This window comes from Equus caballus, chromosome 18 (assembly GCF_041296265.1).
Source record: "Equus caballus isolate H_3958 breed thoroughbred chromosome 18, TB-T2T, whole genome shotgun sequence".
NCBI classification, from domain to species: Eukaryota; Metazoa; Chordata; class Mammalia; order Perissodactyla; family Equidae; genus Equus; species Equus caballus.
The window spans coordinates 82,719,558-82,736,142 of record NC_091701.1 but is presented as its reverse complement, the minus strand read 5'-3'; the positions used below and the strand labels follow the sequence as shown (position 1 = coordinate 82,736,142).

At 46.6% G+C, this 16,585-nt stretch overlaps 1 protein-coding gene across 4 annotated transcripts in view; it reads left to right on the top strand.

Moving 5' to 3' along the window:
• Positions 1-649: 649 nt before the first annotated feature.
• Positions 650-16,585, top strand: part of PLEKHM3 (pleckstrin homology domain containing M3) — a 176,120-nt gene continuing 160,184 nt past the window's right edge. For 2 of the 4 annotated variants that reach the window (XM_023622513.2, XM_070242171.1), the window contains exon 1: positions 877-1,126. The gene's annotated coding sequence lies outside the window, so the exon portion shown is untranslated. Of the gene's footprint in view, positions 1,127-16,585 lie in introns of all 4 variants that reach the window. The other 2 variants (XM_023622512.2, XM_023622515.2) reach the window with 2 other exon arrangements.

The window sequence follows — 16,585 nt, the reverse complement described above, 5'->3', positions numbered from 1 at the left end:
GCCCTCGCAGAGTTTATAGCTGAGGCTGGGGTGGGCGTGGAGAAGCCAATCAACAAGCAAATGAACAAATGTGTAATTATTAATTGAGAAAACGGCTAAGAAGTGTGCTACGACGGAGAATAAAGTGGGGAAGCTTCCAGGCAGGTCTTCCGGTCACACCACCACATCCTCTCGGAAAGCGGCCGAAGCGACAGGACATCCTCACTAAGGACCCCGCGGTCGCCCCACCGGCGCGCGCACTTGCCGTTTTGCTAGGAATCCGAAAGCGGGTGAAGCCCTCCCCACAAACGCCCCCTGTCCAGCCGGTGCTACACCGTGAAGGGGCGGTGAAAACGACCACCCTTCGCAGCTCAAACCTGAAACGAGGAGCAGCCTCCAGGTTCTGTTAAAACAAGGCGACAGGCCAAGCGAGTCGCCGCGCGAAGCTCGCGTCGCCACACCAGACGTCACTGCGGCGTCGGCTCTCCCACAAGCGGGTCTTAAGCCAGTCCGTCAGGAACGCGCGGGTCGGCGCCCGCGAGCCATCGGCCCGACGGGCCTGCGGTCCCCTAGAGCAGGAGACCGTGCCACAGGCCATCTGCTCCTTGCGGGAACGGCCTGCTCCTTGCGGGAACGGCCTGCTCCCGTACGTCGCCGCCGGGCTGTGTCTGCGACGCAGGACGCGGCAGGCCGCCCCGCGCCCTCGCTCTCCCGCTGTCCTGCCAGCCCCCGTCGCAAGGCGCCCTCTCGGCCACTCTCTTGGCCAGGGCAACCGCGAGGTCGGGTCCGGATTTGTTCCGACCGCCGACCAACACCCGGGCGTCGCCGAGCAGCGAGCCGGGGTGCACGCGCCGTCCTCCCCAAAAGCGTAAGGAACCGTGCGGCGCGGGGCGGAGCGTGGCGGCGCCCACGGCGCGCAGGGGCCGGCCGGGAGGGAGGAGCTCCCGCAGCCTGGAACTTGTGTGCCGGGCGTCGCTTCCCGGGCCGGGGAAGCATTTGAGAGCCGGACCGCGCACTTGTCAACACTGGGGCGCGGCGGCCGGGCGGCGGCGGCGGCCTCGTCATCGTGAGGCGGGCCCTCCGGGAGGCGGCGGCCCCGCAGGGAGCAGGCCTCAGGCCCTCAGGTGAGGGGAGAGGCGGCGACCCAGTGAGTGTCTGCCCGCAGCCAGCGGGGGAGGGGAGGCGACAGGGCTGTGGTGACAGCGCTGTGGGACCGGGAAGCTCCGGGTCCCGGTGCTTCTGCCTCTTCCTGCTCTGGGTTGTTTCGTGCCGGAGACCACCCATCAGTGTGGCGGGTGACGGGTGAGGGAGGTGACATGACGCGGCGTCTGCTCCTGTCATGAAGCCTGTACCAGGAGAGACCTGGGTGGGGAGAGACCAGGGTGAGGAGAGACCTTGTGCGAGGAGAGACCCTGTGCGAGGAGAGACCCTGTGCGAGGAGAGACCCCGGGTGAGGAGAGAACCGGGCGAGGAGAGACCCCGGGTGAGGACAGAACCGGGCGAGGAGAGACCCCGGGTGAGGACAGAACCGGGTGAGGAGAGACCCCGGGTGAGGAGGGACCCCTGGTGGGGAGAGACCTTGTGCGAGGAGAGACCCTGTGCGAGGAGAGACCCTGTGCGAGGAGAGACCCCGGGTGAGGAGAGAACCGGGCGAGGAGAGACCCCGGGTGAGGAGAGAACCGGGTGAGGAGAGACCCTGGGTGAGGACAGAACCGGGTGAGGAGAGACCCCGGGTGAGGACAGAACCGGGTGAGGAGAGACCCCGGGTGAGGAGGGACCCTGTGTGAGGAGAGACCCCGGGTGAGGAGAGACCCCGGGTGAGGAGGGACCCCGGGTGAGGAGGGACCCTGTGTGAGGAGAGACCCCGGGTGAGGAGGGACCCTGTGCGAGGAGAGACCCCGGGTGAGGAGGGACCCCTGGTGAGGAGAGACCCCGGGTGAGGAGGGACCCTGTGCCAGGAGAGACCCCGGGTGAGGAGGGACCCCGGGTGAGGAGGGACCCTGTGCGAGGAGAGACCCCGGGTGAGGAGGGACCCTGTGCGAGGAGGGACCCCGGGTGAGGAGGGACCCTGTGCGAGGAGGGACCCCGGGTGAGGAGGGACCCTGTGCGAGGAGAGACCCCGGGTGAGGAGGGACCCTGTGCGAGGAGGGACCCCGGGTGAGGAGGGACCCTGTGCGAGGAGGGACCCCGGGTGAGGAGGGACCCCTGCGAGGAGAGACCCCGGGTGAGGAGAGACCCTGTGCGAGGAGGGACCCTGTGCGAGGAGGGACCCCTGGTGAGGAGAGACCCCGGGTGAGGACAGAACCTGGTGAGGAGGGACCCTGTGTGAGGAGAGACCCCGGGTGAGGATGGACCCCCTGTGAGGAGGGACCCTGTGCGAGGAGAGACCCCGGGTGAGGAGGGACCCCGGGTGAGGAGGGACCCTGTGTGAGGAGAGACCCCGGGTGAGGAGGGACCCTGTGCGAGGAGGGACCCTGTGCGAGGAGGGACCCCGGGTGAGGAGGGACCCTGTGCGAGGAGAGACCCCGGGTGAGGAGAGACCCTGTGCGAGGAGGGACCCCTGGTGAGGAGAGACCCCTGGTGAGGAGGGACCCTGTGCGAGGAGGGACCCCGGGTGAGGAGGGACCCTGTGTGAGGAGGGACCCTGTGCGAGGAGGGACCCCGGGTGAGGAGGGACCCTGTGCGAGGAGGGACCCCTGGTGAGGAGGGACCCCTGGTGAGGAGAGACCCCTGGTGAGGAGAGACCCCTGGTGAGGAGGGACCCTGGGTGAGGAGGGACCCCGGGTGAGGACAGAACCGAGTGAGGAGGGACCCTGTGCCAGGAGAGACCTCGGGTGAGGAGGGACCCCGGGTGAGGAGGGACCCTGTGCGAGGAGAGACCCCGGGTGAGGAGGGACCCCGGGTGAGGAGGGACCCTGTGTGAGGAGAGACCCCGGGTGAGGAGGGACCCTGTGCGAGGAGGGACCCCGGGTGAGGAGGGACCCCGGGTGAGGAGGGACCCCGGGTGAGGAGGGACCCTGTGCGAGGAGAGACCCTGTGCGAGGAGGGACCCCTGGTGAGGAGAGACCCCTGGTGAGGAGAGACCCCTGGTGAGGAGGGACCCCGGGTGAGGAGGGACCCCGTGTGAGGAGAGACCCCTGGTGAGGAGGGACCCTGTGCGAGGAGGGACCCTGTGCGAGGAGGGACCCCTGGTGAGGAGAGACCCCGGGTGAGGAGGGACCCTGTGCGAGGAGAGACCCTGGGTGAGGAGGGACCCTGGGTGAGGAGGGACCCTATGTGAGGAGGGACCCCAGGTGAGGAGGGACCCTGTGCGAGGAGAGACTGAGGGAGAGGAGAGCGCGTCCTGTCTGTGGGTTTAGTTCCCATCTTGGTCCCAGAAGCGAACCTCAGGTCAGGTGGGACTCCTGAGACTCAGTGGTCGTCCTCCGTTGACCTGCTCGTTTTTTTCTGTACCTTGAATGTGAGTGAAGGTGACAGCCTGTGAGTGACGATGACACCGTGTGACGGACAGCAGGCGGATTCTGGCTTCTGGGGGAGAATCACCCAGTCAGGGTGAGGGGATTTCAGACCCGCCTCGGACAGCACAAGTTGCCCCCAAGACACAGATGAGGACAGAGACCGGGCCAGATGGGTGGCCAGCCAGGCTGGGCAGGTGTGAGTTTACCAGGGAAAGCAAGATTGAGCCGTGCTGCTGTCAACTGATTTGGAAGTTGTTTCCCTCCTTTTCTTTTTTCCTCCTTGGAAAAGAGAAACACCTGGGTTTCTTTTCTTTAATATTTTAATTGCAGTAGTCATGGTGAATTGCGATTTGTATTCATTCATAAGGAATTTCATTATTAATTACCACATGTAACTTATAATTGGTGTATCTGAAATAAATTACAAGGCAGTTTTTGTTTCATTAACTTCAAGAAAATGCCTTAACCAAAATTGGGCTAGAAGGTCAGTAAACATGTCACCTTGGTCACATAGTCTAACTTTTAGTCAGTGGAAGAATATTAGGTTAAATCACACATAGAGAAGGGGTTTTAAAATCGTGCACATCAGGGAATTAATATTCCTGCCTGATGAGTTGTCTTTACCATGAATATGTTCACAATGTAATGGTTCATAGCAAGAACTATAAAGCCATGCTGGGTTGAATTCCTGCCTGGCCACTTCCTCTTGTGTTACCTTGGGCACTTGACGTGCTATGTTTCTTAATCTGTAGGGATGGGAGTAATAACAGTGCTGATCTCATAGGGTTGTTATGAGCATTCAATGAGTTAATAATTTTAAAGTGCCTAGAACAGTGCATGTAGTAACTGCTCTATACATATTTGTTAATACATAAAATAAAAATATAGCGTGCTGAAAGTAAAATGGGGTTGTCAGGAGCTGGGAGGAGGGGCAGAATGGAAAGTTGTTGTTAAATGGGTATAGAATTTCAGTTTTGCAAGATGAAGAGTTCTAGAATTTGTACAACAATGTGAATACACTTAACAGTGCTGAACTGTACACCTTAAAAATGGTTAAAAGATGGTAAATTTTATATAATGTATTCCCACCATCAAAATTTTTTTTGAATACCAGTGTTAGCAAAGTTATGTATTCAAAATCTTTATTAGCACACAGCAGCACCTTCCACAGTTGCCTTCACCATTGTGAAAGTGCAACTTCTGGCAGTCATCAGTAAGATTCATTTATTTAGTAAATTCGTGCAATTAAGACATAAAGAGCACAAACAAAAGAAACAATATCTCAGACTCTATAGCATGCACAGTTCTAAAAATGCCCCTCCACCAAGATTGCATGCCCCAATCCCTGGAACCTGTAGATATGGTGAAATATCGCTCCCTTGATTATGTTATGTTATATGGCACAGATGAATTTAAAATAGGGAAATTTTCTGGGTGGGCCTACTCTAATCATAGGAGCCCATAAAAGGGGAGAGCTTTCTCTAGCTGGGGAAATCTGAGAGCTTGAAGCCTGAGAAGGATTGAATATGCTGCTGCCGTTTTGCAGATGGAGGGGACACTTGAGAAGGAACAGGGCAACCTTGAGAAATGCAGGAGGCCTAGAGTTGCTGAGGGTGGCCCAGCATGGAAACTGGAACTTCAGCCCTAGGGCTATAGGGAACTTGATTCTGCCAACAAATGGAGTGAGCTTAGAACTAGCTTCTTTACCAGAGCCTTTAGTTAAGAGCCCAGCCTGGCCAACATCTTTATTTCAGCCTTGGGAGAAAGAACCTGAGGAGAGAACTCAGCCAAGCCCACCCAGACTCTGACCTTCAGAATTGTGAAGTAAGAAATAGGTGTTGTTTTAAGCTACTATGTTTGTGGAAATTTGTGGACATAGCAGTAGAGAATTAATACAGAGTCCAGTAGAAAAATGGGCAAAAGACAGGAAAAGACTATCTATAGAAGAGAAAATTAAATGGCTAATAGATATATGAAAATGCACTCTCTTTCCGTTAATCAAAGAAATGAAATTGAAGCAGTAAGTTACCATTTTTTCAGCTCTCAAGTTTATATAGATTTTTAAAAATTATACTTCTCCACATCAGTTAGTGTGCAATGGAGCACAGTCTCAGATGCTGTGAGGCATGCACAAATGTTACAACCTTTCTGAAAAGCTCATTGGCTAAATGTGTGAAAAGCCTTACTAATGCTCCTATACCTCGACCCTGTAATTCCACTTCTAGCAGTCTATCCAAAGGAACTTGTGAGAAATTTTTAAAAAGTTAATGATCACAGATGCTTAATATGGCTTTGGTTAGAAAAGTCAGAAATTGGCAATAGTCTAAATGCCCAAGGACAGGGGAACAGTTTCAATAAATTATGGTATCATCAAAAGATACGGTATTATACACACATTTAAAAGGATATTTATGAAGAATTTCAGTGGTGTGGAAAAGTGTTTGCAATTGTTGCTAAATGGGGGAAAAATAGGATAGAGAACTGTATCTACAGTGTGCTCTCAACTATGTTTAAAAAAACCCAAAGATCTACGTACCTAGGAAAGGGGCTGAAAGGGCCCAAATGGAGTGGTGCTTTTTCCCCTTGGGGGGTGAATAGGCATTGCTTATTTTCCCTTTTATACTTTTGTATATTTTCAAAATGTTGAACAGTGAACATGTATTAGTTGTTTATAATCACAATGGTCAATAGACATTATTTTAAAAGCTGTTAAGTCTCTACATGTGGGGAATACAATGAACCTAAAACACTGTCTGGTCAAATAATGGAGAAAACAAAAATCCATAAATAACTGTGTGGCAGAAAGTGAATTTTTTAGAAAAACTGTGAGATAGGAAATGATAAACATTGTTAGAAAGATGGAAAATAAAGTTGGATAACATTTCTTCATAGGGTAGTCAGTTAAAGCTTTGGCTGGAATATCATAAAGAAGGTGTAAGGTTGAATTTACATTTAAAGTCTTTGTTTTCTCCCAGATGGATGGATTTGAGGCTTTGGGCATAGACCTAGGTTAATTATACAAGGGGAAAACGGAGAGCTATGATGGATATGTAACCATTTGCAAAAAAAAAAGAAAAGGACCCCCACATGTAATGACTAGGAAAACCAAGGTGGACCTATGCTAGTAACATCTGCATTAAAAAACATCCAAAGCTAATATTTATTGAATATTTATCAGATACCTGATATACTCTATTCCAGTTTAATCATGTGTGCAGCCTTCCCATAATACTTGAAGTCCTATATTTACATATTTAAGAAACAGGCAGGTAGATGGGTGCAATTTTACTTACTAGTTTCAGAACACCTGATTTTAATAGAAACCTGGAAACGGTTAGATCATTTGGGGAGATTTTTTAGGATTCTCCATCTCTAGACAGTTCCCAGGAACACCAAACCACTGCTACTCCTTCATTTTTCCACTGGCTCCCTTTCCTATTTTCACTTCACCCTCTCCTCCCACACTTGTAGAAGAGTACAGAAAGTGTCTGTTGCCAGACTGGCTGATAGCCAAATGCTGATATTCTTCATGGGGAATGTTAACCCCTTAAAAGCAACTGTATGGGGCTGGCCCGGTGTCCGAGTGGTTAAGTTCGCGCACTCGGCTGCAGGCGGCCCAGTGTTTCGTCGGTTCGAATCCTGGGCGCGGACATGGCACTGCTCGTCTAAACCACGCTGAGGCAGCGTCCCACAAGCCACAACTAGAAGGACCCACAACGAAGAATATGCAACTATGTGCTGCGGGGCTTTGGGGAGAAAACGGAAAAAAATAAAATCTTTAAAAAAAAAAGAAATTGTGTGCTAGATCTCTCTCCATACATTGCCTTTTTTTTTTTTAAAGATTTCATTTTTTCCTTTTTCTCCCCAAAGCCCCGCAGCACATAGTTGCATATTCTTCGTTGTGGGTCCTTCTAGTTGTGGCTTGTGGGACGCTGCCTCAGCGTGGTTTAGACGAGCAGTGCCATGTCCGCGCCCAGGATTCGAACCGACGAAACACTGGGCCGCCTGCAGCCGAGTGCGCGAACTTAACCACTCGGACACCGGGCCAGCCCCACACAATTTCTTTTTTATTTTTCCTTTTTCTTTTAGAGTGGATTTTGTATTTGGTTCCTAAGTACTGAACTATATTCTAGCTTGGAACTTCTGTGCAAGCTAAGTAATTCAGAGAAGTGAGTACTGAGTGAGAGTGTTGGTAAAATGACCACCAGTGTAATTCCACGCATTGTGTTTGCTCTGTTTCATTGGCTACTGTAGATATTACCAGACAAACAACAAGAAGCCCACATAATTTACCTTCATACTGACAATAAGGTGAGAACTTTGTTTGGTCCATGAGTGTAATTAATCTTGATGGCAAAATGAGTTATGAGCAAAAACCAAATCAAAATATAGAGGCCACTGCATTGAGATATCAGGCATGTTATTTTCATTAACATTTTGTTTGTTTTTCACACACTTATTAGTTGTTAATTTGAGTTCTGTGTTTGAAGTTGGATTCCCTGATTATATGCCACATTTATGAGTACAGGAGAGATTTGTTTGTCCAGTTATCTGGATTAGTGTAACCAATTTATAATTCAGTAGAAACTAAAGCTGCCTGCTCTACATTATCCAGTTTACTTGTGGATGTTTATCTAATTGGGAAATTGCTAAATATCCACTTCACCTAGTGGTCTATAAATGTGATTACAAGTGTAGATTTTCAGTCACAGAACAGGCAGCACGTGTTATAGGTTAGAAAATGTCAGAAATTAACCAGCAGTTTTTATACTCCAGGAAATTAGCTAAATGATTTCCTCCCATGTGTTCTTGATCCATTTGTATTAGCACTTTACCTTTTCCAGAACAACTTATCTTCCACCCTCAGGGATTCATTGATTGCACAAGTAAGAATTGAGCACTTGTTTTATGCCATGGCACATAGCTCTTGTTCTTGGAGCCAGGAATACAGTCTTGAACAAAGCAAGCCTGTTGCTTGCCTTCATGAAGCTTATGGTCTAGCTGGGGAGACAGACAAGTAAACAGGCCATTTTTACAGAGTGAAAAGTATTATAAGTGGGGGGAATCAGGGTGCTACAAGAACACTTAAGAGTGATGTCCAAAATGGATGTGGGAGGACAGGGAAGAAGTGATATCTTAGCAAAGACCTGAAAACTGAATTAGAATTAGCCAAGTTGTGTGCCCGTGTGGTGGCAGCTGGGGTGTAGAGAGGGAGATTCAGGAGATAAGCCTAGGAAAGTAAATGGCCATGAGCTCTTATAGGCACTGTTAAGGAGTGTGTGGTTTATCCAGAAGATACCAGGGTTTTAATTTTAGAAAGCCCCCCTGGCTATAGTGTGGCAAATGGATTTGTGGAGGGCAAAACTGGATGGAGGGAGCCTGGATGGTGATGTCTGAACTGAGGCAGTAAAGAAGGAGTGAATGGATAGATTTGGCAGATCTTGGAGAATTAATGTGACTTCCTGATTTGGAGTGATTGCAAGTGAGGAGCTGGGAGGGTAAAGGATGATGTTCACCTTTCTGGGGTGGATGATGATGTCCTTCACTATATGGAGAATGTCAGGAGGAGGGGCAGCTTGAGGGTAAGTTGAGCAGTTGGGTTTTGTGCATATTAGGAGTTAGGGGACATCCAAAAGGCAGTTGCATATGTGAGTCTAGAGCTCAGGAGAACCATCTCTTCCTCATCCACCGTGTGGATTGCAGCTGAAGCCACAGAGATGGAAATTAGTCAGGCAGAAGAGGAACTGAATGTGAGGGTCATCAGGAAGATGGACGACACCTGCCTTTGTGATATGACCATAGGAAAAGGAGTTCATGCAGGGGACTGAGATAAAAGAAAGATACCGGAAGAGACTGTTCAGTGAATCTGCGAGAGCAGTGCGCAGTGGGTGTTCAACAGGCAAGTACTGCTGAGAGGTCAGATGTGCAGAGAAAAGTCCCCTGGGTTTAGCAACAGGGAGATTGTTGGTGATCTTTGCCTGTGCAGTTTCAGCTGGGGCAGAACCAGATTGCTTCTGGGGGAGAATGGTTAGGTGGTGAGAAGTGGAGTCAGAATGTATAAAGAACAAATATCTTCAAGAAACTAGGAAGAAAAAGGGAGAGGGGAGAAGTATCCCAGCTGTAGAGGAACTTGGGGGACAACAGGGTTTAATTACTTGTTTTTTCTTTTTTGAGAAGAGATACCCCTTTTGAATCATCCTGCATATTGCAGTACTGAGTCCAACTGGAAAAGCTGATGCACAGCAACTCATGCCATCTTGAACAGTGCAGGAGGAACCCTTGAGTAAAGTAAAACCTTATCTTAGTGCTTCCTAAACTGATTACTGTTACCAGTCAATCCACCAGTTTGTTGGTTTATAGTGGGAAGAGATCAAAGAGAATGTGGCGACCGTTTCCCTGGTACCATATAGATGCCCACTGTTGGCATCCTGTACCCTACTTTGGCGTTTACAGAGCAGTATTATGTCGTTCGATTTACACTCCAAAACAACCTTTGAAGAAGGTAGGATAGGTGTCCTTATTTGACCTACATCGAAGTAACGAATTCACTTTCAAATGACTTGCCCAGAATCATACATCTGGTAGTAGTGCATAGAAAGTTCAAACTCAAGTTTTCTCATTCCAGATCTTGTGGTCCAAAAGTAATCGCTTTTCCCTGGAAGGTTACATGTGATGTCTCTGTTTTCATTGTAGTGTGGTTATGTGAAACCCAGATATATCATCTTTGAGTACACTTAAGAAACAAGACTGAAAGTTGTGGGTCAACTTTGTTATTTTGTTTGAAGCTCATATACATTGATATTTGTCCTCTCATTTCCCCCAAAAAAGTCAAGTTGGTTTTAGAAAGAGGCAATTTATTTGGACATGACTTAAAATATTTTTGAATTATCTGTAGTTACATCTGACTTGAAAATATTTCTTTTAATTCTTTTGACAGAAATACTTATTTGCAAGGTGTTTTGTTTTTGTTTTTTGAGGAAGATTAGCCTTGAGCTAACATCCACTGCCAATCCTCCTCTTTTTGCTGAGGGAGACTGGCCCTGAGCTAACATCCGTGCCCATCTTCCTCTCCTTTATATGTGGGACACCTACCACAGCATGGCTTGCCAAGCAGTGCCATGTCTGCACCCGGGATCCGAACCGGCAAACCCTGGGCCGCCCAAGAGGAACGTGTGAACTTAACCGCTGTGCCACTGGGCCAGCCCCTGTGGGGTTTTTTTAAGCAAACATTTTTTACAAGTGTTTCTATTTATTGGCTAAATGAAAAATAATGTCTTGGGGAATCTTTAGTAAAAGTTTTGGGCAATTAGGACTGTGTAAACGTTTGCAAAAGCACTTGTTTGGCCTGAATGAAGTCACAGTTATTACACCCTTGCAGACATTCCAGGTGCTGTGTCCATGGTCACTAAGAGAATGGAGGTTGGGTATTTAGTTAGAGAACAGCCTTTTATTCTGTTTGTTCAGGGACCTCTCATCCACATTCCCTTGGAGAACTTACAGTGACACAGAAGTATTACAGGGGTGATTTTTTTTTTAAGTATAAACTTTTTCCCTGGGTGTAAAGATGATCTTTAACAATTAACTTTCTGATTCGTGGGATTAACAAACAGAAATATTATAAATAAATGTTAGGCAAAGTTGCCAGTGTTTGATACTAAAATATAAAGCACTATGTGTGTCAAATTTTAGCTATATTATCTCAGGGTAATTAATTTGCTATTAATTGTCATATAGGAGTGTATGTGCATTTGAGAGTCTTGTTTCCACCCACTGGCCATATTACCTTAGACAAAGGACTTCATTTCTTTAAATCTCAATTTCCTTATCTGTAACGTGGTAATAATAATAGCAGTTGTCTGATAGGATTGTTGTGAGGATTTAACAACATATTAGCTATGACTCTTTAATTTTGGTCTTGGCTTGGGACTTATAGGAACTATATTTTGTTTTTAAACATTTTGTTAAATACATCATTCCACATTTAACATGTGTCCACCCACATTGATGGAGTCCTTTGCAGGACATTTTAAAAGAGTTTAGTATAGTATCGTCTCTGATGCTGGGCAGCTATGTGAGTCCAACTATCGTATGCTTATCATGCTAATGCCAGATCAAAACAGTCAAAGAAATATGGACTGATCAGAGCTACAGAATGTTTACACATTGCAGTATTGCTTTTTAAAAATCTGTTCCATACTAATGATAATGGTCCATAATAAAAGAAATTTAAACTGAAGTTTGGGGATGAAAATGTAGTTCCTGCTGTTCTCCTTCATACTTTGTAAACGTTTCCTTTATCTTGTATGATGGGCAGAGATTTTTCTGGTTTTCGTGTTGTACATAGTAAAATAGCAAAGGTGCACCTTGTTATTTTGCTTTACCTTGTCCTGATCTTTGAGGGTCAAAGACAGTGTTTTGTCTGCCTTTGCCAGCCGTGCCTGTTGCCTGACAGAATTGGTAAGAGGCTGCTCAGTAGCCAAGGTCGTTGTCACAGATTAAGTCCAAAGGGGAGGGAGGATGCATGGAGGCAGCCCATTACCATGGAGTATGTATGTCCTTTCAAGTAAGAAGTGAGTCACCTTTTGCTTAGACCTTACATGGGTCTGGTACTTGCTGGATGACATTTAACAAAGACCCAGGTTCACATTTTAGAAGGTTCAAGTGTAGCAGAGAAAGAAAAAAATCAGTTAATTACTTCTCATGTACATTCACCCTAAATGCCTGAAGGAAGCAGTTTGGTGAATATGTGCTAACCCATAAGCTAATTGTTGTTTTGAAGTTTAAAGCTGTAAGCTTTCTCCCTTCTGCTGAGGCACTGCAGTGACCCAAGGAGTTGAAGTCAACAAGAAGTGAGGTGATTATTCATCTCCCATGACATCCCAGCCACCCAGCAAAGCCTTCTGTTGGCCTGGGGTGTGTCTGTGTGTCGGGAAGTCTTGGGCAGCCTACGGAGAAGCCCCTGCACTGATGCCTCGCTTTGTGCAGTTAGTTCACTCGGAGCTCACTCTTCGCTGACACCTTTGAGGCTGTTACTGTAGTCGCCAGACGGTATAGATTGCCAGAAGCAGCAGCATTTCAAGAGCAGGTGTGATTGGTTTTGTTTGTATGTTTGTTTCCTTTGTCTTTGGTTTCTTTCAACTGGAGTCATCTCTGTATACGGGTTATTGTGTTGTTTAATTGTTTTCTGTCACTTAAGACTATTGTCCCTTGATTAGTAGTGATTCCTTATTTATGTTCTCATAATACCTTTTGTATATTTCTGTTAAGGTACTTTTTACTCTTGGTTTTGTGTTGTTTCGAGGACAGGAGCTGTGCTTTGTGTCTCTAGCATCTAACATAGTGTTTGGGTGCTTGTTGAGTATAAATGGCTGTGCAAGCTTCTAATAGGAATAGTAGTTTCAGGTTTTACAAAGAACTTTCACATACGTTATCTGCATTTATGCTTCATGACTCTCTAAGGTAGATGGGAGAGGCATTGGCAGGGTTTCCATTTTGCAAATAAGGCAGGCCCGAAAGCCCTAAGTCAGCCTGACTTGGTGGAAGTCATTCAGCTTAGAAGGCAGTGCTGGGATATGAACCCCTCTGGTGTCACAAGTTTGTGTTCTTCCCATTGCCACACTTCTGTCCCATGGAACTAACTCAGAACTGGATGGCTCATGAGTTGGACTCAACCTACTTACTCCTTGTTTATTGTCCTTCTGACTTCAGGGCCCCTGAGCGATTTAAGGTGATTTAAAAGGTAATTGATCCTGGGTGGCTCACAGGACTCAGTAATTATGGATTCCAGGAACCTCCTTTTCTTCCCCAATGGGGCCTTCAATTGACAATAGCTGAGTCATCTTGGTCTCTCTTTCATCATCTTTAAAATCGTCCTACACTTTACTCAACTCTTTCCTGTGGGATTAATACATGTATTTATCAAGAAGCTTATCAAGCACTTTATAAACCAGGCTCTCAGCCTTGCATGTGAAGATGATTATTCTAGTAAAATCAAGTGATTTTTCCTCAGGTTAACTCAATTTAGGGAGTTATGTGAAAAAATTGGATGAAATTCAGTCTTTATTGGGTTTAGAAACACAGCCTCCATTACTCAGGCTCAAGTAGAAGATCTAAGTGGTTATTTGAGCTGATGACATCTTTAAGTCTAAAGCTGCTTCCCTAGCTCTTTTTGGGCATCTTGCATGTCTGGGTCTCAGTGTACCCCCTTGGGGTGGGGGTTACATTGTTATTGCAGTCTTTCACATATTTGGCCTGCACCAGCTGGCTCCGCTCCATGGCACCTATCTGCACCGGTCAGTTACTTCCTGTTGCAGCTGGAGGCTGACTAGCGACATGTGGTTTCTGTGATGGGAGCTTTCCCCTTGTTCACCTCAGTCTTAGGATGAAGATAATTGGAGTGGTGCTTTTATGTGTTTTTTAACCACTCTTCTTTGCCATGGAGGTAAAAGGAAATGGAAGGCATTGAGTCTCCATTTTGAGACACTCACACAACTGAAGTTTGTGTCTGTCTGTTTTGTTTCTAAAAGCAGGACATATTAGACCTCTGGCAGTTTTATGCAGTGGGCTTCCCAATCAGAAGCCCTGGCTTTCCACTCCAGGGATTGACGTAGGGGCGTAACAACATTATTGTCTTCGGTAGCAAAGCGAAGTGAGCAAAGTGAGATTTGAAGTGCTGTGCTTATATTTTGTTTGGTTTCCAGCAAGTCTTGGAGCATCACATGTCTCAGTGACTTTGCAAGTGGACACAGTAAACAAGCGCAGACATGTACTGGAAACTGCTTTCAGGGGATCGCGTGTGGTATTTCAAAGGGAACATCTCTTTACTGATATTAGAAAGAACTTGAGCTCTGAGTCACTGGGGAATGAGACCAGCAAGCTACTGATCTGGAGTGGTTCACAAAATAATTCCCAAGTGCTGCACAGGTGCTTTTGTTTCTGTAAAAGGTCTGAGTGAGGTGTTTGCTACCTGACCTTTGCCATGTTCTTTTTAAACCTGGTTTCAACAGCTTAGAAGCTTTCTCTACCAAGAAAAATTTTAAAAGCTCAAGTCAACATAATGTTTTGGAAAGTATGTCGAACTTTATTTTTATGAGCTTATAATGAATTCAAATATACTTTTGCCAGAAAACCAGAGTGGTATTTATATTTACAGATGTCAGTGATTTGAAAACATACTCTTTATTCAGATGTTCATTCAACAAATATTTACTGAGCACCATTGTGTACTAGCCATAGTTCTAGGTCCAGTGGGGGTTATAAAAATGAAATAAACAGGGTAGAGTTGCGGCTCCCAAGTTGTTCTAAGTCCAGTAGGGTAAGTATGTGACCTCAGGCAAGTTATCTGTGTTTAAGTCTCAGTTTCCTTGTCTGTAAAATGGAGATAATAGTACCCACATTACACTCATGAAGCTTAGAGATATAAAGTACCAAGCAGTGTATCTGGCACAAAGTAGGCTTTTGAGAAATGATAATTATGATCATCATCCTCATTTCAGAAAGAACAGGCAGCATGCAGTATATGTTGTGGGGTGGTACCAAAGGCATCCTGTGGCTGTTTAAAGAAAGAGCAGACTGTTTTAGGAGCAGGGATCAAAGAAAGCTATGGAAGAGGTGGCATTCAAGCTGAAGCGTTGAGAGAATTCCAGCAGGTAGAGGGGGAGAGGGTACCTCAGAGATAACTGTCAGTAAAGTTTTGGAGTTGGCAAAACATAAAATTGAGCGATAGCATTTCAGTTTGGAGGAAAGGTGTGTATTACAGAAGAGAAGTGGGAAGTTGGACGGGCAAGCTAGGCCAAAATTCTGAAAGGCCTAGAGTATCAGGTTAAAGAGTTGGACCTTGTTGTCAACAGGAGCCTCATTGAAGGATTTTATTTGCAAGTGACTCCCCAGTACCTAGAACAGTGTCCAGCTCATAGTTAGCACTCAACAAATATTTATTGAATGAATAACTGAGTGTGATTTTAGACAAATTGAGCTTAATTTTGCCATAAGAAAAGCCAGGTAGGTAGGTCCTACAAATAGTTGGGAACATGGGACCAGAGGTCAGGCCTGAGACTGACTGAGGGTGGGAATTTGAGAAGCATGAGCATAGAAGTGACTATTGAAGCCACAAGCGTGGGTAAATTGGCCTAAGGAGAACATGTCTCTGCAGTCAGAGCAGAGAGCTCAGGCAGCGCCCCCACTTGCTGAGGACACCAGGTAGGAAAGGACGAAGGAGGAGCCTGCAAATGAGAGGGTAGAAATGAGGGGAAAACTCCCTAGAGAAAATATCTGAGGCTGGGCTGACTTACAGCAGCGAGGAGGCTCAGGACTCGAAGAGCACTGGCGGGTGTGTGAGGCGGCCCCTGGGAGTGGTAGAAAGGGTCTAAGCGAGTGGTGCTTCATGCCAGGCCGTGAGGGCTGAGTGGGCACAGCACACTCAGGGACATTCCCTTTTTTTTTCAAGGTTAGTGTTTCCTGGCATTTGCTTTTGAGCATACGTTTAAATGGACAGTATACCCAAACTGAATATGTAACCTGATTCCAATTAAATATTGGACAAAAACACACCTAATTATTGACTTATTTTCTCTGAGCTATGAGATCATGACTGATTTTTCTTTTCTTTCCCGTATCTGTCAGTATTTTCCAGAGTTTCTATGAGTGCTTATTACTTAGAACTGGGAAAAATACTATGCAAATGTTTTTTTTAATGTTATGCTCTTTATGTATTGCATGGCAATAGACTTCTCGTTTATTGAAACTTGTATACAGTGTAGCCATTTAATGTTCCCTCCAGGTCTATGAAAATGGGATTCCATCTCTGTTTCTAGCTGTCCTTCTTCTCTGAAAGACTCCTGAATTCTTAGAGTTCCACACTGGCACCGTGTCCTTTTCTGCTGCTGTGGCTTGCTTGTGCTCCATGATACATTGTCTTTATGATAAAGCACCCTGAAAAAGCAAAACCTGTTGTAGCTTCATGGTCCAGAAATGTCATCTTACTAAGTTCAGATCCTCTTGTGGTGGATCCTTTACATTATGTAACTCAGAAAATTTTCAGTCACCTGCTGCCTTAACCAAAGTGAAGGACACATGAGAGCCACATGTGCTGACCAATCTTGTAATCAACCTTGGTTCTCATGTTTGAAAATGGATTGGCAGTCTATCCT